The 20,656-nt window shown below is 50.9% G+C and overlaps 1 protein-coding gene across 1 annotated transcript in view; it reads left to right on the forward strand.

Moving 5' to 3' along the window:
- Positions 1-4,036: 4,036 nt before the first annotated feature.
- Positions 4,037-20,656, forward strand: part of LOC309537563 (zinc finger protein 213-like) — a gene marked incomplete at its 3' end in the record, with an annotated part of 61,156 nt that continues 44,536 nt past the window's right edge. Inside the window, exon 1 of the mRNA XM_082232463.1 lies at positions 4,037-4,097. The remainder of the gene's footprint in view (positions 4,098-20,656) is intronic.

Raw genomic sequence — 20,656 nt, forward strand, 5'->3', positions numbered from 1 at the left:
GAAAAGTGGGACACAACGCCCGGGTGTGCTGTGCCTGCCCTGCCCGACACCTCAAACCAGATGGCCGACCCAAGAGTCCCAGGCCCCGTGGTCTGACACACCAAGGCAACTCGGCGAAGACCACAGACTGTCAGGTATACCAGTTGCCTCATTCTAATGCGGACAAAATTTACATCGAGGCACAGATAGAGGCAGCCCCGTGCCGCCTGGAGCTTGATACAGGATCACTCCTGTCCATAATCTTGGCATGGACATTAAGGAATTGTGTCTCAGTGGCGGCTCCAAGTTTGGCCAGCCCCATTCACCCTCCGGGAGACTTCCACAAATGCAAGGTCCCCACGATGGGGGTGGGAACCTTCAATGTACAATATCGAGGGCAGAAGTGGCAGTTGGACTTGATCGTGGTCAAGGGGCGCTACGTTAGCTTACTGGGGTTGGTGTGGTTTGGGCCACTGGGGCTAGCCATCACCGGGGTGAACCGCACCAGTTCCCACATGGACGCCATGTGCAAAGAGTTTCCAGAGGTTTTTGATGGGGCATTGGGATGATATACTGCCCCCCCCATTGGCCTACAACTAGACCCTGCCATACGACCCATCATGTTCAAGGCCCACCAGGTCCCGTTTGCCCTCAAAACCCCACATTGACGAGGAATTAGACTGGCTTGTGGAGCAAGGAGTGCCACGGGCCCCGTGGGTGTGGGGGCAGTGCCATGAGGCTGCGTTCCAAGCAGTCAAAGATCTCGTCTTGAACTCAGTCCTGGTGCACTTTGACAAGAGGTTGCCAGTGGTCCAACCTGCATGTGGACTTCGCTGGCCCCTTCCAGGGAAGGACATTCTTCGTAGTGGTTGACTCATACTCCAAATGGCTGGAGGTCGTCCAGGTACCGTCCACTTCCACGGCTGCAGTCATCCGAGTACTATGTAGGCTGTTCAAAACCCACAGACTCCCTGACACCCTCATCTCCAACAACGGAACAGCATTTCAGAGGACAGGATCACGCTTCAAAACGACCTTGACAGATTAGAGAACTGGGCCAAGACAAACAAGATGAACTTTAACAGGGAGAAATGTAAAGTATTGCACTTGGGCAAAAAAAATGAGAGGCACAAATACAAGATGGGTGACACCTGGCTTGAGAGCAGTACATGTGAAAAGGATCTAGGAGTCTTGGTTGACCACAAACTTGACATGAGCAAACAGTGTGACGCGGCAGCTAAAAAAGCCAATGCAATTCTGGGCTGCATCAATAGGAGTATAGCATCTAGATCAAGGGAAGTAATAGCGCCACTGTATTCTGCTCTGGTCAGACCTCACCTGGAGTACTGTGTCCAGTTCTGGGCACCACAATTCAAGAAGGACACTGACTCTAGGATTCTATGATTCAGGTCACAGGAGTTCCAGACTTCTGCAACAGAAAATGCCATCCGCCATGCACGATCAGTGCTGTTCCACCCCGCCACCAATGGCCAAGCAGAGCGCATGGTGTGGACCACCAAGGACACCCTCCGCTACATGACACAAGGGGACTGGGAATATCTCCTAGCTGCATTTGTCCTAGTCCAGCATAGCACCCCCAGCACAATGATGGCCGGAGCCCAGCGGAACTACTCATGGGCTGGCGCCTCACAACAAGACTGGACTGCCTTCACCCCAACAGGGCCCATGAGGAGGCAGCAGTGGGGGAAGGTAGGAACCCCCGGACCTTCCAGCCCCGCGACCCAGTGTACGCAAAGAACTTCGGGGAGGGCCTGGCATGGGTACCCCCCACAGTCACCAGGGCGACTGGCCCCGTGTCATACGAGGTGCTAACGAAGGGGGGAAAGCTTGGCGCCGCCACTGCGATCAATTGCTGCGATGGTTCCTGGGGGGGAACTGCAAGGAGGGCTGGACAGAGGAATCCCAAGGGGATAGCAGAAGGGTGAGGCCCATAGAGCAGGAGGAGCGGGTAAGGGAGGCAGAACTAGGAAGTCCAGAAGTGACTGAGGCCGAGCAGCAACAGGAACCAGAACCACAACCAAGTGGACCAGCAGTGTCCAACCCAATGACCCCGTCACAGCCGGCAGCCCTGGAACAAGAGCCAGAACCAGGAACCCCTACAGAGACACACAACGCATACATAGGTGACCGGCATATCTCAACGACTACGAACGCTAACCTTCTGGGCGCAACGGGAATGTAGAGGGGAGGGGGGTTATGTACTAAGCTTGGAGGCAAGTAGGATTCCTGATTGGCTTGCAGGAAAAGAGCAATCAGGCTCCAGAAGGGAAGCAGAATCAGCCAGTCAGATGGGACTAATTGTGTAAATAATGTATATTTATAATGCCTGAGGTTTGGGGTGCAATTAAATCACTGTTTTGCAAGCTTCAATAAAGAGCATGAAATCACTACAGGACTCCTGAGTAGATTTCAGAGAATCTAATGCATCTTTGATTGGGATTGTCCAGCAAGGAGATTGGAGATGGTTGCCAGTCAAAAGGTAGTTTAAGACACAGGGGGGGGAAAGACCTCCTTGTGAAAGGGGGGGCAGTTTTGGGAGACATTCCAGATGAGGAATCCTGGAAGAGGACACTCCAGCCTCATCTAGTCCAACCCCTGCAATTCAGGAAGCCCGGTTCTTAGTCCCGCCAGCTCCCTTGAACTGGGCAACTCAGATGCCTGGAGCAGCGCCCCGTTGGAGAGCAGCCTTGGGTCGCCTCTGGAGCTGGCTGGACCTTTTGGACGGCTGTTTCCACCACCACCCCTGCCTTCTGCTGGCAGGCCCGGTTGGGAGTTGTAGTCCAAAGCCCATTGAGGGTGCCTGGTCCTGGAGGTGGTTTTCAAGTTGGAACTATGTTTTGACCCTTGGCCAAAAGGGGATGCCACAAAGTGCGTGTCGGGAGGGGGTGTGTGTGTTTTCAGTGCCAGGATCCAGTGTGCTCTCTTGACCCGGGAGCCCAATCCCTCTCCCCCACCCCTAGAAAAGGGGGTCTTCCCCTCATCCTCTCCTTGCAGGACCCCCTTTTCCTTCCTCTTTGCTCAGAGAGTCGGAGCCAACTCTCTCTCAAGGGACCCTGGAGCCAAACCCTTGCAGAGTTTTACTTCTCAAGCAAAGGGGGGGGGGGGGAAGGAATACATTCTTGTTGCTCTTAAGATGCACAGAAATCTCTTCTCCTGCTGTGATGGGCTTCCTTGTCCCCCTGCCACTGAAAAAGTCCATTTAACTGCCTCTTTGCCGATTGTTACGTTTAATTACTTCTTTTAAGGTAAAGATGTTACGCTGCATCTTTGAGACACTGCACTTAGTGCTGCTTCTTCTGTTCTGGGTTTGAATAAAACTGAATCTGTGGACTTTTTGTGTGGTCCTTTCCTGCTGCTTGATATACAAGGGGCGCTGAGTGATTTCCTTGTCCGTGGCATTTCCAGCCCCCTTTTTTCTCCAGGGGCTCCAGGGGCCAGAGACATGGCTCTCCCCCGCAGCCCCGGGCAGAGAGAGGGGCTCCTCCTCCGGGACACGGGTTCCCCCTTCCCACGCACACGCGCCCAGTGCTCCTTCTTCCCGGACCCTCCCAGGCCCCCTCTTGCTGGGACACGGCTCTGCCCCGCAGCCCCCCAGAAGCCCCCAAGAGAGACACCCCATCTGCCCACCAAGACCCCCCTGGAAGGCTCCCCGCTCCCCTTCGCAGCCCCGCAGCCCCAGGCAGAGAGAGGGGCTCCTCCTCCGGGACACGCGTTCCCCCTTCCCACGCACACGCGCCCTCCCCTCGGCCGGGGGCCCCGCACCCTCCCAGGCCCCCTTTTTCTGGGACAGGGCTCACTGCCCCGCAGCCCCCAAGAGAGACGCCCCCATCTGCCCCCCCCCAAGACCCCCCTCTCCCCCATTGCGGACCCAAGTGCGGCCTCTTCCCCTCGGAGGGAGCAGCTCTGCGCCTGCGCGACGCCGGGAGAGAGAAGGGTTAAGGGCCGCCGAGCTGGCTTCCTAGAGAGGACAGGGAAGGAAGGAAGGCGGGCCGCTCCTCCCCCTCCCCCTCCTCTCTGACGTCCCTTCCGGCCTCGCCTTCGCCGGCCGGGCTCCTCTCGGGGGAAGCCTGCGGAACTCCCTGCCCCGCGGCGCTGAGGTAAAATCACGGCCTTTCCTCTTCCTCCTGCCCCGGACCAGGCCCGGGAGGGGGAGGAGCCTTGCCGGGGACCCGCCCCCCGCCCCTCCCCCGAGCCCCGGACAAGGAGGGAGGAGGGAGGGGGTGGGGGGGCCCGAAAGGGAGGGTCTCTGGGCCCGGCTTCCCGGGAGTTTCCCGGCTCGAGGGGGAGCTGGACGGGGGGGGGGTCTCCTTCGCCAACTCCGCTTCCGGGGGGGAGGGGGCTCCCTTTCTTCTGTCGCCCCTTATCTTCCTTTCTGGCAAGAGATCTTGTTCAGGTCTGGAAGGAGAGGGGCGAAGGGGGGCATCCAGGACCCCCCCCCCCATATCTTTTTATCCAGGATGAAATCCAGGAATCTGAAGAAGCGCCCAAGCAGAAAGGAGGGTCACGTCCTCCTTCGCTTCCCTTGGCATCGGGCAAGAACCTTAATTTTAGCTTGGCATCTTCCCTGCCATCAAAAATGAGATAAATATTTCTGCATCCCCCATCTGGACATATGCTTTAATTTCAGCACATAATTATTTTGAAACAACATAAATTGGTATTTGTCACAGTAACACACAAATATTTTATTTTCAGTTTGAACCCCTGTTTGCTCCCCCAAAACCTTCTGGTCTTCTCCTCTCATATTCTTTGCTAACCTTTTCCTTTTCTGGTGATTAATTTAAAGCCTGCTAACATATCAGATGCCACACAGATGGAGCCTGTGTGTGTGTGTGTGTTGTTCCCCCTTTTTTTATTCAATAACCTTTTATTGGGTTTTATAAAGAAGGATCATAGGAATAATAAAGAATACAGATAAATAAAGCAACTCTTTTCATGCCATTTGTATGTCACAAAAGCAGCATAATAAATTTGCGACATCAGGTTCATTGTCTGTGGTCAGCGTATGACTTTTGGGTTAATGAATGGGTTTGAACGCGACCAAAAATAAAGGGGAAACAGAACAGAGTGAAGAGAGAGCATTCCACGTGGCAAAGCCCTTGTGGTTGTGCTTCGATTAAGGGAGAGTCATGGGCCTTTCTCCTCTTCCATTGCCAACTAAACAATATAAAGTGTTGGTCTGTTGATGAACTTAGGCCCAGAAACGAACTGGCAACCAATGCAGGTATTTAAAACAGGAACTACATGTATGCCAAAGGATTTTCGTGGGTCTTCAGTGAGGAGGGGTAGATGCCACCTGTCAGGCTTCAGGGAATCCCATCCCTCCCCCAGTGGCCAGCCAAGAAGTAGACAGCAAGAAGAGCTCCTGCCGAGTCCTTTATTTAATACTTACAGAGAGAGACTTTGAACAGCGCCTCTTCATTGCAGTAATGGCGTTGTTCTGAGTAAAGTCCCACCCCTCTGTCTCTTCTCTTCTACGTCATCCCTGCGTCGGCTGATCTGTGCTTTCTGCCTCTGAGCTTCCTGTTCTCCTACTCTCAATGCATGCTGGATCCTGGGAGAAGGAGGGTCAGGAATGCTTTCTGAAGACACAGAGTCTGTCAGCTGTCTCTCCCCTGGTGCTGCTGCTTCCTCCTGCTGCTCCTCTCCCAATATTTCCCAGCTTCTCCCCTCTGCAGCCTCTGAACTATGACCTTCTGCAAACCACTGTTGTCAATCTATACTGTCCTCTTCTCGGGAAGGTTCAGGAGGAGGGAAGGGGGTCTCCAGCATTCCTCTTGGGTCCAGTCCCTGACCCCACCTGGAGCCTGTTGGAGAAAAGGTGGGATAGAAATGCCATTAGCAAAAGAGGGAACCCAGTTGAGAACCCAACCGCTGCATTTGGGGCCAGTTTCCAAGGCGTCTTCCAGGGCAGTTCCACCCAGAGGGCCTTGCCACCGTCCCCTCGGATCCAGAGCAGGAAGTCCCCAAGGGACGGTGGCTGGAGCTAGACATGGGCCGTGCTGCCCACCAAGCCACCCAAGCAGATATGGCTGGGTTGGGGCGAAGCTCTGGACTATGAAGTGGGGTGGGGAGGGACCCCCACTGTTGCCTTGGCTCCAGATTACACTCACTTGTCATTCACAGTTATGACTTCTCCCTCCTCCTCCTCTCCCTACACTTGCTCAGGGAACATTCTTCTTCTCTTGGCTGTGCTTTGATATTATAACAGAAGAATGTGTTTGATTCATAGGATTTGCTGCACCTTCCATTAGGACACACAGAACTTGGCAGAGGACCAAGGGGCTCCTTCTGATCTCTTGGACACTTCCGGAGAGCCCAGATGGATGAGCAAGACTCAGCTGGCCCTGAAACAGGAAGAGGCCATGCCATGGAAACGGGGAGTAGTGGGGGATTGCGTGAAAACTCCGTGCAGAAGATCCTGGGTGAGGAGGACACCCCTTGCTCAGAGGTACAGAGCCAGCAGCTCAGGCAGTTCTGCTACCAGGAGGCCAAAGGACCCCGAGAGGTTTGCAGCCAGTTCTACCACCTTTGCCGTCAATGGCTGAAGCCAGAAAGGCACACGAAAGCTGAGATGCTGGACCTGGTGATCTTGGAGCAGTTCCTGGCTGTCCTTCCTCTGGAGATGGAGATCTGGGTGAGGAAATGCGGAGCGGAGACCAGTTCCCAGGCGGTGGCCCTGGCCGAAGGTTTCCTCCTGAGTCAGGCAGAGGAGAGGAAGCAGGCAGAGCAGCAGGTGAGAGAGACTTTCCTCTGGATACTCCCAAGGGGCTCCAAAGAGGAGGGAGAGTATTCCCAAATCATTTCCTAATGGCCCGTCCTTTTTTGGAAAGCTTATTATTATTATTATTATTATTATTATTATTATTAATGACACCCATGTGGCTGGGTGCCTTCCAGCACATATAAAAGCATAAGAAGACATCAGATGTCTTCTAAAAGTTACGCATTTTCTTATCTCCTTCTCACCTGATGGGAGGGCATTCCCCAGGGTGGGGGCCGCTGTGGAGAAGGTCTTCTGCCTGGTTCCCTGTAACTTCACTTGTCACAGTGAGGGAATCAGCAGAAGACCCTCCGAACTGGACCTCAGTTCATGGAGACGCTCCTTTGGGTATAGTGGGCCTTTGAGGCCGTTTAGGGCTTTGAATTGTGCTGGGAAACGTTCTGGGAGCCAGTGAAGATCCGTGAGGACCAATGTTTCATGGTCCTGGCAGCCAACCCCAGACACCAGTCTAGCAGAAGCAGGAAGCAGCTTTCACCTCTGTCCCCCGAAAGCGCTTGCCTCTGCCATTCCTTCTCTAACCCTTCTCCCCATTCTCTGTTTTGAATCCTTGTTGCTCTTTCAGAGGAAGGATCTTTTGGCAGAAAGGGGTCTTGATTCTTCTGAGGCAGAGAAGACTCCGTTGGACGCCAGAGTGAGGCCTCTGGGTAAGGAGGAAGGAGTGTTTTCTCCCCCGTTTTGTCACATTCTCTTGGTTTTGAAACTAATCTGTGAGTTCTTTGCATCTTTTGGGGGAAGTCACCTGGAGCTCAGAGCTCCAGGGGGGGGGTGGAGATGTATTTTTGCACAACTATTATATGAAATGGGTACAAATGTCCAAATGTACTCAGCAGGGGAGACGTTTCCAATAGTAATTTGATTAGTTTAAAATTACAGTTCATTAATGTCCTCATTATAACAATGCGAAATTACAATACAATTAGTAATACCAATCTTTAAATATCAAATTATATAATATAGGTGGCCCACCCACCCCCCGCATGCTAAAACTGATGGTTTGATGATTTTCTTGATTTATGCATTCCAAAATCTTATTATTTTCAATTACCCCCCTGTCAAGATAAGAATCCTTTATACAAATAATATATAAAACTACAAGTGAGGCACTCCGGCGATATCCTTACTCTTCCCATGTGTGGCAATCTTCCTGTTCGTGATGTTTTTTCCTCTCCTTGTAAAATATTTTATCTTTTCCCGGTTGTTGCTGTTCTCCATCATTCCTTGGGCGGAGCTAATATCCCTTTGTGGTTTCAGAGATTCTCCATCGCTCTGTCTTGTGCTTCGTTGTTCGTCAACTTTAACAGCAGCTGCAAAAATCACACTGTCCCAATAAATAATAAGTTTTCGCCATTTTTCTTCTCCGCCGGGAAGGAGAGTAATCGGTCAGAATTGCAAATGACTCAGTAATGAACCTTATCAGCTCCCTCACAACTTTCAGATTCCTTACATCCCTTTGTCTGGCCTAAGATAAATGTGCATTTATCCAATTAAATTAAATTCCACGTCCTTTTAGCATTATTCAGTTCAGTCTGTATATAATAAAGGATGGGGAAGAGTCAGCTCTAATTTTCTATCGTAAACATTTTGCAAAATAGAGCTTCCCTCCCTTTTTCCTTTTTGTTTTTACACATACAGTTCCATTTGATGTTATACAGTGGTGCCTCGCAAGACGAAAATAATCCATTCTGTGATTCTCTTCGTCTAGTGGTTTTTTCGTCTTGTGAAGCAAGCCCATTGACGGATTAGCGGATTAGCGGCTGTCAGGGGTTCAGGAGCAGAGGCGAGGGCAAGGGAGGAAACAGAGAGTGAAGGGGAGGAGTCCGAAGGAAAGATGAGCGATGACGACGACCCGAGATCTCCGAGTCTTTCCAGTGAATCGGAAGATTCACAGAAAGGAGCGCCAGTGACCAGAGCAAGGGGGGAGCTTAGGGGGACACCCCAGGAAGAAGGGACAAAAGGGGGTTCAGAGAGCAGCAGTTGGAAATCGGGGCCAACATCCCCAACAGAGCGCAGTGGGGAGGAAGGGCGCCAGGCATCGGGATCAGGCGGCTCGCCGCAGGGGGGAGGACATGAGTCAGGAGTGGCCACACCTCCATCGGAGAGAGAAGAAACGGTCAAACGGAAAGTGGGAGGTTGGGCGCGCGCGCCAAGTTCAAATGCACAGGAAGGCGGCACAGTAAGCAGCCCGGAAAGGGAGCCAGGTCCTAAAGCCCGCCGCAAGGAGACAGAAGGGTCCGGGGGGTCAGCGTCAGAAGAGTCCCGGAAGGAAGAGACCACGGGGGGCAGAGGGACCCAGAGAAGAACGGTCAGGAGGAAAAGGTGGAGTAAGGCTAGGGTATTAAGTTGGTGTACAGGAGGCGGAGACTCAGACGGAGCTTCGCCGGTCTAGCTTATAAGACGTAGAGTTGTGCGCTACAGCGTGAAAATGGAAACTGTAAATCAATAAAGACTTTTATACAGTGAATGCTGGCTAGCGTGATCCTCTGTGAGCTCAGATCTGGAAGCAGCTCTGACAGTAAGCTCCGTCTCAAAAAAATCTTGGCACCTAAAACCTAGCAGAAAAGGGTGAAGACTGGTGCCTACTCACGAGCTCACGAACGGCAGACAAGATGACTGCCGAACAGCAGATAGCGGATCTGCAAGAAGCAGTGAGGCAACTGAATGCCGAGGTACTCGCATCCAGGAAGAGAGAGGGGGAAGCAGCCGCCGCCTACAAGGATCTCCAGGTCAGGTTGGAAATGCTTACGAAGCAAGGGCAACTGACACCCAAACCGGAGGGAATTGGGTTGGGGAGAAGAGCAGGCGGTCTAGTATCTCACTTCGATGGGAATTTACAACAGTACCCCAACTTCCGAGCAGATGTACAGTGTGCGCTGCAACTGCTGGACAAGGACTTTAGAGATGAGCAAGAGAAGGTGGGGTTTATCATGTCCCATTTGCATGGAGATGCTAAAGCATGGCTGCGCAATTTGTGGAGAGATAAGGATCCGGCGCTCCAAAGTAAGGATGCCTTACTTAAAGCGATGGATGCGTGCTTTTTATCAAGCATAGACGTGGATCTTGCCCAGAAAGAGGTGCACGGACTGAAGCAGGGGAGGGCCAGTGTAAGGCAGTATCATGCCCGCTTTTTTGCACTGGTCAGTGCCCTGGAATGGGACAGAGATTCGGCTCCAGTCAGAGACCTGTTTTGGGAAGGCTTGAGCGGAGCGGTTAAAGACGAAATTGCGAGGGGGGAGAGACCCCGGACCACGCAGGAGGTCGTTCAGAGGGCGCTGATGGTTGGGGTGCGGCTGGAGGAACGTCCATGGAGCAGGGACGAAGGGTGTGGAGGACGCGAACCAGCGAGAGGGTTCTCCTTCGTTCCCAGAGAAGCAGCGCGTGCGCAATCCACGCCTCCACCAGGAGGGGGAGCGGAACCGATGGAGGTTGGCGGTGCTAGGGCTCAGTCAGCAACCAGAGCCCTAGCGCCGGGAGCAGTCAAAGCGAAGCCTCCTAGAGGGAACCGGAAATGTTACATCTGCGAAAGTCCTCAACACATGGCGAAAGAGTGTCCCCAGAGGATCCACAAGCTCAATGCAGCCTCTGCAACGGTGACTGCAGCTACTCAGCACGGAGACTCACAGCAGGGAAACGAGGGAGTCTGGCTGGAGACAGAGGCACTGGGGCCCAGCCAGACGAGTCAGTGAAGCAGTCCCCAGAGATTTTGCAGCCCACAGACCCCCTCCCGCCCAAACCAGTAGTGCAGCTCACTGCATCGCTTCAGCTACCCAATGGCCTCACTCTGGACGTGCCAATCACCGTTGACTCAGGCAGCAATGCGGACTTTATAGGGCAGGACTTTGTCGATAAACACGCTATACAGCTGCTGCCTGCCATGCTGCCCCTGCAGGTCGTCACAGTGGATGGCAGGGAGCTGCTAGGGGGGCAGGTGGTGAAGCAAACGCCACCAATGGTGATGCGACTTGGAAATCACAGGGAAGTCATTAGTTTTAATGTCACCAGACTGTCGGACACGCCTATTGTCTTGGGCATGAGTTGGCTGGACAGACACAGTCCGACGTTGGCTTGGTACCAGCGGCAGCTGGTCTTCGGCTCATCATATTGCGCTGAACACTGCATTCTGCCCCGGCAGGAGGGAGAGGAGGAGGAGGCACAGCTGCAGCTGGGGAAGCTGCAAGCAATCCCCCACAAATACGCAGGATTTTTAGAGGTTTTCTGCGAGAAGGAGGCGGACAGGCTACCCCCCCACAGACCATATGACTGCAAAATTGACCTACTGCCAGGGGCAGCGCTACCAAAAGGGAAGCTGTATTCCATGTCTGAGGACGAACTACAGGAACTCAAAGAGTTCATAGATCATAATTTGTAGCGCGGTTTCATCCGAGAGTCCAAGGCAGTGGGGGGCAGTCCTGTATTCTTTGTTAAGAAGAAGGACACGCCCCAAAAAAGGCTCGTAGTGGACTATCGGACCTTGAACAGCATGACCAAGCCATCGGACTTCCCCATGCCCAGGATCGACGACCTCCTCGCGACGGTGCGCAAGGGCCGCGTGTTCACCAAGTTGGACCTGCGAGGGGCGTACAACCTCATTCGCATGCGGGAAGGAGATGAGTGGAAGACAGCCATGTTCACGCCCCTAGGCACCTACGAATACAGAGTTATGCCTTTTGGACTACAAAATGGCTCCCACTGTTTTCAAGCTTTCATGCATCACGTGTTAGCGGGGCTCCTCTACAAGACGTGTGTCTGCTTCTTGGATGACATCCTGATATTTTCTGAATCACAACAGGATCACGACAGAGACGTCAAGGAAGTGCTGAGCAGGCTACAGCAGCATAGGCTGTACGCCAAGCTGGAAAAGTGCCAGTTCGACGTGACGGAGGTGGATTTCCTGGGCTACAAGTTGTCAGACAAGGGGCTCGCCATGGACAGCGCCAAGGTTCGCGCTGTGTTGGATTGGAAAAGCCCGCGCAACCGGAAGGAGGTCCAGCGGTTTGTCGGCTTTGCGAACTTCTACCGCAAGTTCATCAGGGGGTTTGCGATGCAAACGGCGGCCATCACAGACACGCTTAGCTCCAAGAAGAAGAAGTTCATCTGGACAGAACAGGTGGAGCAGTCCTTTCAGGCACTCAAGCGTCTCTTCGCGTCGGAAGAGCAGCTGCTGCATGTCAACCCCAGCAGGCCGATGAGGGTGGAGACAGACGCTTCAGACAGAGCCGTGGGAGCAGTCCTGTTGCAGCGAGACCCGCAGGGGGCTTGGAGGCCGGGAGCGTTTTACTCCAGGAAGCTCAGCAAATCTGAACAGAACTACACCATCTGGGACAGGGAGTTGCTTGCCATTCATGCAGCATTCAAGGCGTGGAGGCACTTCCTGATCGGCGCCAAGCACACGGTGCAGGTCTGCACGGACCACAAGAATCTGGAGCACTGGTGCACGGCGCAGTTCCTGAACCAGAGGCAGATACGTTGGGCTGAGTTCTTTGCGAACTTCGACTTCCGCATAGAGTATGTCCTGGGAGACACCAACGTCATGGCGGATGCCCTATCCCGTAAACCGCAGTATCTGGAGGAGGCGACGCCAGCGGCGGCCATGCACATCTTCGCACCGACAGTGTGGGCGTGCGCTTCGGCAACAGTTGACCTGGATGCGGTACGGCGAGCGTTGCAGGATGACTCCTTTGCGCAGGCAAAGATGGCAGAGGTGCACAGGGGCACGGCGGCGACCGACGAGTTCCAGGTGCGCGATGGATTGCTCATCCGTAAAGGGGCCATCTACGTACCGGGAGACGAACTTCGCGCCAAGGTGCTGCAGCAGCTGCACGACGCGCCCTCTGCCGGGCACTTTGGCAAGGAGAAGACGATGGAATTAGTCGCTAGAGACTTCTGGTGGCCCAGAATGCGAGGGGAAGTCGCGGACTACGTGGTGAGGTGCGACACCTGCCAGAGGGCCAAACCAGTGCACAGACCGCCGGCCGGACTGCTGGAACCGCTGCAAACCCCCTTTGAACCGTGGGAAAGAGTGGCCCTGGACTTTGTCACGGATCTACCCAGCTCGAGGGGCAAGACGGCGGTGCTCGTGGTGGTGGACTTGTTCACCAAGATGGCACATTTCATTCCGTGTGCGAAGGTGGCCACGGCGGAACAAACCGCTAAACTGTTCATAGATCACGTGTTCAAGGTTCACGGTCTGCCGCGGTCTATACTGTCCGACCGGGGGCGACAGTTCATCTTGAACTTCTGGCAGAAGCTGATGGGCTTCCTGAACGTCAAGATCAACCTGGCGTCGGCGAGACACCCGCAGACCAACGGGCAAGCGGAGCGAGTCAATGCCATCATGCAGCAGTACCTGAGATGTTATGCAAACCAACAACCTGCAACGTGGGTGGATTACCTGCCACTCGCCGAGTTCGCCTACAACAACATGAAGCACGTGTCCACAGGGGTGACGCCGTTCTTCGCCAACAATGGAAGGCACCCCAGAACCTTCCCGGGACTGGAAAGAATGGAGGAGGGGGAGCCGCAGGCAGCAGACGCGTTCGCGTCGGAGTTGCAGGAGGTCCACGATCAGCTCCGGCGGCACCTGGAGCTAGCTAAGCATGCATACAAGGTGCAAGCGGACAAACACAGGCGGGTCGGCGAAGAGATCCAAGTGGGAGACTGGGTCTGGTTGGCAGCCCACGCAGTGCCGGCCAGATCGTTGGCAAAGAAGAAGCTGGGGCATAAGCAACTGGGGCCCTACCAAGTCGAGGCACAGGTCAACCCGGTGGCTTTCCGGCTGACACTTCCGGACGGATCCAGGATGCATCCGGTGTTTCACAGATCGGTGCTCACTCCATACAAGGCTCCTCACAGATTTCAGGAGCCAGGAACGGCACCGAGTCCGCTCCGGAGGGGGACCGAGCAGGGGGGAGTACCACAGGAGGAGCCCCTCAATGAGGTCACGGAGATTTTGGACTCCAGATGGGGGGAAGAGGGGGTTGAATACCTTCTCGCTAAGGAGGGCACCCCGGCCAGTGCCAACAGCTGGGTGCCGGGCTACGCTTTGGACGAACCTCTGCTCAAGGAAGAGTTTCATGCCCTCTTCCCGCATAGGCCAATGCCAGCAGACTTTTTCGACGACTGGCTTTTCACGCCCACGCTTTCAGCCAGCACGTTCCTGGGGTTCGACTCGGACAAGGAACCGACACTGGAAACGCGTTCCCCGGAGGGGTCACCCTCGGGGTCTGCCTCAGAGCCCTCGTATTGGTGGGATGGTCGACCAGAGGAGCAGTGGCGCAGGAAGTGGCTGGAGGGTCCAGTTCGATCGACGGACCCGGGAGTGACCGACGCAGAGACGGACGTGGATGTGTTCGGGGAGGATCTTGGGTTCGAGCACGGCGGCACAGAGATGGAAGAGGAGGTGACTGTCGTCGACGAACGCAGGGAGGAAGAACCGGAAGTCTTCAGCTGGATGCCCGCCACAGGAAGCGAACTGTATCCGGCATTCGTCCCCATGACGATGGAGCACCCAGCACCCACACCTGAAGGAGGGGAGGGGGAAAGGGGGGGCTTCGAGGGGGGGATGGATGTCAGGGGTTCAGGAGCAGAGGCGAGGGCAAGGGAGGAAACAGAGAGTGAAGGGGAGGAGTCCGAAGGAAAGATGAGCGATGACGATGACCCGAGATCTCCGAGTCTTTCCAGTGAATCGGAAGATTCACAGAAAGGAGCGCCAGTGACCAGAGCAAGGGGGGAGCTTAGGGGGACACCCCAGGAAGAAGGGACAAAAGGGGGTTCAGAGAGCAGCAGTTGGAAATCGGGGCCAACATCCCCAACAGAGCGCAGTGGGGAGGAAGGGCGCCAGGCATCGGGATCAGGCGGCTCGCCGCAGGGGGGAGGACATGAGTCAGGAGTGGCCACACCTCCATCGGAGAGAGAAGAAACGGTCAAACGGAAAGTGGGAGGTTGGGCGCGCGCGCCAAGTTCAAATGCACAGGAAGGCGGCACAGTAAGCAGCCCGGAAAGGGAGCCAGGTCCTAAAGCCCGCCGCAAGGAGACAGAAGGGTCCGGGGGGTCAGCGTCAGAAGAGTCCCGGAAGGAAGAGACCACGGGGGGCAGAGGGACCCAGAGAAGAACGGTCAGGAGGAAAAGGTGGAGTAAGGCTAGGGTATTAAGTTGGTGTACAGGAGGCGGAGACTCAGACGGAGCTTCGCCGGTCTAGCTTATAAGACGTAGAGTTGCGCGCTACAGCGTGAAAATGGAAACTGTAAATCAATAAAGACTTTTATACAGTGAATGCTGGCTAGCGTGATCCTCTGTGAGCTCGGATCTGGAAGCAGCTCTGACAGCGGCTTTTAGCAGTTTATCTGCTGATCGGATCAGCTGATAAGCGGTTAAGCAGCTTAGAAAAAGGGGGGGAGAAAGGGGGGAAAACAAGCAGGAACTCGCAAGACATTGTCGTCTTGCAAAGCAAGCCCATAGGAAATTCATTTTGCGAAGCACCTCCAAAACGGAAAACTCTTTCGTCCAGCGAGTTTTCCGTCTTGCGAGGCATTCGTCTTGCGGGGCACCACTGTATTCCATATCTGTAATCCAGTTTCATCCCTGCTCACCTGTACATATATATTTTGAACTAGTATCCAATGGCGGGCTGCCAATTCATTAGTGTAGAGAGGAAAACTTGATATAAAGAAGGCATAGGCTCCCCTCCCCCCACCATCTTTTGCACCAAATGAAGTCTTTACTCATATACAAACCTTAAAGACCTTGCAGCTGGTTCAATTCTGCAGTTTATGATCTGATCTCTTCCAGCAACGCCTGTACATTAGTCCAAATTGAGCTCTAATTGGCAGGAGAACCTCTGCTTCTTAATGGCAGCGAAGGAGGGTTTTCGGAAGGCGAAGGGCTTTTGCACTCAGCGCCTCCCTGCCTCTCGCAATCCATGCCGGAGCCGGAGCCTGGTACCGAGACAAACTGGGAGTGAAGCCCGTTCTCCCCTGTCCCTGGGGGAAACTTGCAAGGAGAATTACCCTCAGTCGTCCTTGTTTTTCCTTTGCCAACGATCTCCCGCTGCCTCCATTAAGGCAGAGCGGAACCGGAAGCTAGCAGGGGAGACTTGGACAAGCCTCATCTGTACGTAGAGATGCACTGTTTCACCTCTGAGAGAAGCAGGCGCTCACGGTTTCCACTTACCTTGGTCTCTCCCAGGTGACGGAATGATGCCACCAAGACCTGCTCCTTCATCTTTTCATGGTGGTGGAGGGGAGGCAGCAGCTGTGGACCCAGATCAGGTAGGGGGAAGGAGCCTTGTGGGGAAGGACTGCTTGGATGCAGACTGGCTGGATGCAGAGGAATGGTGGGAGGAGCCAGAGAAGAGGGAGCCGACTGGGAGGAGGAGGAGGAGGAGGAGGGGTCTGAAGCTGGAGAGGGAAGAGGGCTCAGGGAGCAGAGGGAGTCTGTGGCAGAGAGCAGCCCAGACTCCGAGGCAGAAGCTGCAGCAGGAGAGAGGGATGAGGAAGGCAGAGAGGGGTCTGGCCGCTGTAGAAAACAACAGAGCCAGGTGAATGTTCTCTAAGAGGACAGCCTTTTTCCTGTTCTGTTAGGGTCCAGTGTGCTTTGAAGATGTGGCTGTCCATTTCACAGACGAGGAGTGGGCGTTGCTGGATCCTGACCAGAGAGCTCTCCATAAGGAAGTCATGGAGGAGAATCGTGGGATCTTGGACTCTCTCGGTAAGGCTCCCCATTGGATCATCCTATCTGTTTTGTAATGCAAGACATCTCTCTATGTGACGAACCTCTGATATTTCGATGGGGCTCAACAGCGCTACCCACAGCACCTGGGATGTTAACACTCCCACGGCAAACCTTGGATGTATGGCTATTGATTGTTTTCCCTGTGCATACTCTTCCTCCAGTTCTGCCATTTAAAACCACGATCAGGCTGTCTGAACTGCCCAGGCCTTAAATGTAGGATTCAGAGTGATTTGAGGTGTTGAAGTAGCTTCAGTCAAGTTTCCTGCTTTTGTTCTTGCTTCTGCCTCTCTCTGGTTGACCAAAGAGTCGCTTGGCATTGGAGATGGCACAGATTCCACGACTGAACCAAACAAACTCCATCCCAGAAAAGAGCCAGGCTTTTTGAATCTCAGGCACTGAACCCTGTAGTAACAATAATGATAATTTTATTATTTTTACCCTGCCCATCTGACTGGGTAGCCCCAGCCACTCTGGACAACTTCCAACAAATAGAAAAACATAATAAAACATCAAACATTAAAAACTTCCCAATACAGAGGTGCCTTCAATTTATTTAAAAAATGATATTTAGTGAAGTTTTAGAAACAATAAAAAATTACAGAATTTAAACATAAAGGATAAGAACAAAAAACAACCGTAATTAAAAGAAGATACAAAAATACAAAAACAAAATACATAAACGGCAATAAGTAAAAAATAAAAAGCTGTTAAAAAAGAAAGAAAGAGAAGAAAAAAAAGGATCAGTATTTTCATGTTTTATGTTCCATTTACTTGTTCCCTGACCTCCTCTCACCTCCTTTTTTTGTATTCCAGTTCAGATAGATTATTCAGCAAATCCTTACCCTCTGTCATTTATCTTTACTCAATTTCTTAACCTGTTATAAATATGTATTTTCAACCATTATCAATCTGTAAGTACATATTCTTCTTAATCTTTTTACCAATACCGCTTATTTTCTTTTTTTTTTTTATAATAATTTTTATTAATTTTCCAAACATATAATAAAACAAATAACAAAACAAACCCTACAAGACATACAAACAAATAAACATGTATAATTTCTTAAACTTATTTTCAAAACCTTCTTTCCCGGACTTCCCCATACCTCCCTTTTTCTGCATCCTTATATTAACCCTTTCTCAGCAACCCTTCGTTCAGTTAATTCGCTCATTTTCTTTGTACATTCTTTAAGATTATGGTTTACAGCTGCAATTCTCTATTTCTTATAACCATAACATCTCAAGCATCATCAATTTTACAACAGTCTTTAAGATATTTTTTAAATTTCTTCCAGTCTTCTTCCACCGTCTCTCTCCCCTGGTCGCGGACTCTGCCGGTCATTTCTGCCATTCCCATATATTCGATCACCTTCGCTTGCCATTCTTCCAGAGTAGGTAGCTGCTGCATCTTCCAATACTTTGCCAGAAGAATTCTTGCCGCTGTGGTAGCATACATAAAAAATGTTTTGTCCTTCCTTGGCACCAATTGGCCTACCATACCCAGAAGAAAGGCCTCTGGCTTTTTCAGAAATGTCCATTTAAGGACCTTTTTTATTTCATTATAGATCATTTCCCAGTAGGCCTTTACCTTCGGGCAGGTCCACCAAAGGTGATAGAAGGTACCTTCCGTCTCATTACATTTCCAACATTTATTACTGGGCAGATGGTAAATTTTTGCAAGTTTGACTGGGGTCATGTACCACCTATAGATCATTTCCATTATATTCTCTCTTAATACATTACAAGCTGTAAACTTAATACCTGTATTCCATAACTGTTCCCAGTCATCAATCATTATGTCATGACCTATGTCTTGTGCCCATTTAATCATGGCTGGTTTTACTACTTGATCTTGTGTATTCCACTTCAGCAGCAAATTGTACATTCTCGACAGGTTCTTAGTATTGGGTTCTAACAGTTCTGTTTCTAATTTCGACCTCTCCCTCTGGAAACCTATTTTCCTGTCCTGTTTAAATACCTCATTTATCTGACGGTAATGCAACCAGTCTCGCACCTTAGACTTTAATTTGTCAAAACTCTGCAATTTAACTCTTTCACCATCTTGTTCTAAAATTTCAGAATATTTTGGCCACTTGGACTCCATATTTAGTTTTTTTACCTCTTTAGCCTCCATTGGTGATAACCACCTAGGGGTTTTACTTTCCAGCAAATCTTTGTATCTTATCCAAACATTGTACAGTGCTTTCCTCACAATATGGTTTTTAAAGCCTTTATGCAATTTTACCTTGTCATACCATATGTATGCATGCCAGCCAAATCTATTATCATACCCTTCCAGATCCAAAATGTCTGTATTCTCAAGAAGTAGCCATTGTTTCAGCCAGCAAAAAGCTGCCGATTCATAATAAAGTCTCAAGTCCGGCAGGGCAAAACCCCCTCTATCTTTTGCATCAGTTAAAATCTTAAAGTTTATTCTGGGCTTTTTGCCCTGCCAGACAAATTTTGATATGTCTTTTTGCCACCTCTTGAAACAGTCCATCTTATCCAAGATCTGGAGTGTCTGGAATAAAAACAACATCCTAGGCAATACATTCATCTTAATGACAGCAATTCGGCCTAACAAGGAAAGTTTCAATCTTGACCATATTTCTAGATCTTTCTTCACCTCTGTCCAACATTTATCATAATTGTCTTTAAATAGGTTTACATTTTTAGAAGTCAAGTTCACACCCAGATATTTCACCTTTTTTGTTATTGTTAAACCTGTTTCCTTCTGAAACTTGTCTTTTTCTGCCATTGTTAGATTTTTCTCTAACACTTTAGTTTTTTGCATATTCAGTTTAAATCCTGCTACTTGACCAAATTTCTCAATTAGTTCTAAGACCCTTTTAGTACTAGTCTCTGGCTGTTGCAACGTCAGTACCAAATCATCTGCAAACGCCCTTAATTTGTAGTCTTTTGCTCCGAGCTGAACGCCTTTAACCAATTGGTCCCCTCTAATCATGTTCAGCAAAACCTCCAGGACTGTTATAAAAAGTAAGGGTGATATTGGGCATCCCTGTCGTGTACCTTTTTCTATAGGAATCTCTTCCGTTACCACATTGTTAACGATCAGCTTTGCTTTTTGCTTAGAATATATAGCACCTATACCGTTTTCAAATCTTTGGCCTACCCCCATCCCTTGGAGATTCTTCTTCATAAAGGTCCAGCCAATGTTATCAAAGGCTTTCTCCGCATCCACAAAAATTATCACTGCCTTTCTATTAATGTTAACTTCCAACAACTCTAAAATGTCTATAATGTTCCTTACATTGTCTGACATATGTCTCCCTGGGAGAAAGCCTGTTTGGTCCTTATGAATCTCCTGCACCAAAACTCTCTTCAATCTTTTTGCTAAAATGTCTGCAAAGATTTTGTAATCCACATTGAGTAATGATATAGGGCGGTAGTTTTTGACCTGGTTCTTTTCAGCCTCTGTTTTCGGTATAAGTGAAATAAAAGCTTCTTTCCACGATTCGGGTGCCTTTTTCCCTTCCAAAATTTCATTACAGTGAAATTTCTTTCAGTGGTTGTATTAACCAATCCTTCAGTGCCTTGTAATATCTAGCAGTCAAGCCATCTGGGCCTGGAGATTTTCCCAGTTTCATCTTCTGAATACCGCTTATTTTCAATCCAACATCCCTTTAACATTCATTAATTTTACAGAATTTCTGCAAGTAGTCTTTAAATTTTTTCCAATCTTCTTCCACCACCTCTTCTCCCTGATCTGATTCTGCCAGTCATTTCTGCCAATTCCATGTAGTCCATCACCTTCATCTGCCATTCTTCCAGCGTGGGTAAATCTTGTGTCTTCCAATACTTTGCAATCAATATTCTTCCTGCTGTTGTTGCATACATAAAGTTAGTTCTGTCCTTCTTTGGCACCAATTGGCTGACTATGCCCAGGAGGAAGGCCTCTGGTTTCTTCAGGAAGGTATATCTAAATACCTTTTTCATTTCATTATAGATCATCTCCCAGAAAGCCTTAATCTTTGGGCACGTCCACCAAAGGTGAAAGAATGTACCTTCAGTTTCTCTACATTTCCAACATTTGTTATCAGGCAAATGATAGATTTTAGCCAGCTTGACTGGTGTCATGTACCACCTATATATCATTTTCATAATATTTTCTCTTAAGGCATTACA

This window comes from Podarcis vaucheri, assembly GCF_965113315.1.
Source record: "Podarcis vaucheri genome assembly, chromosome: 7".
NCBI classification, from domain to species: domain Eukaryota; kingdom Metazoa; phylum Chordata; class Lepidosauria; order Squamata; family Lacertidae; genus Podarcis; species Podarcis vaucheri.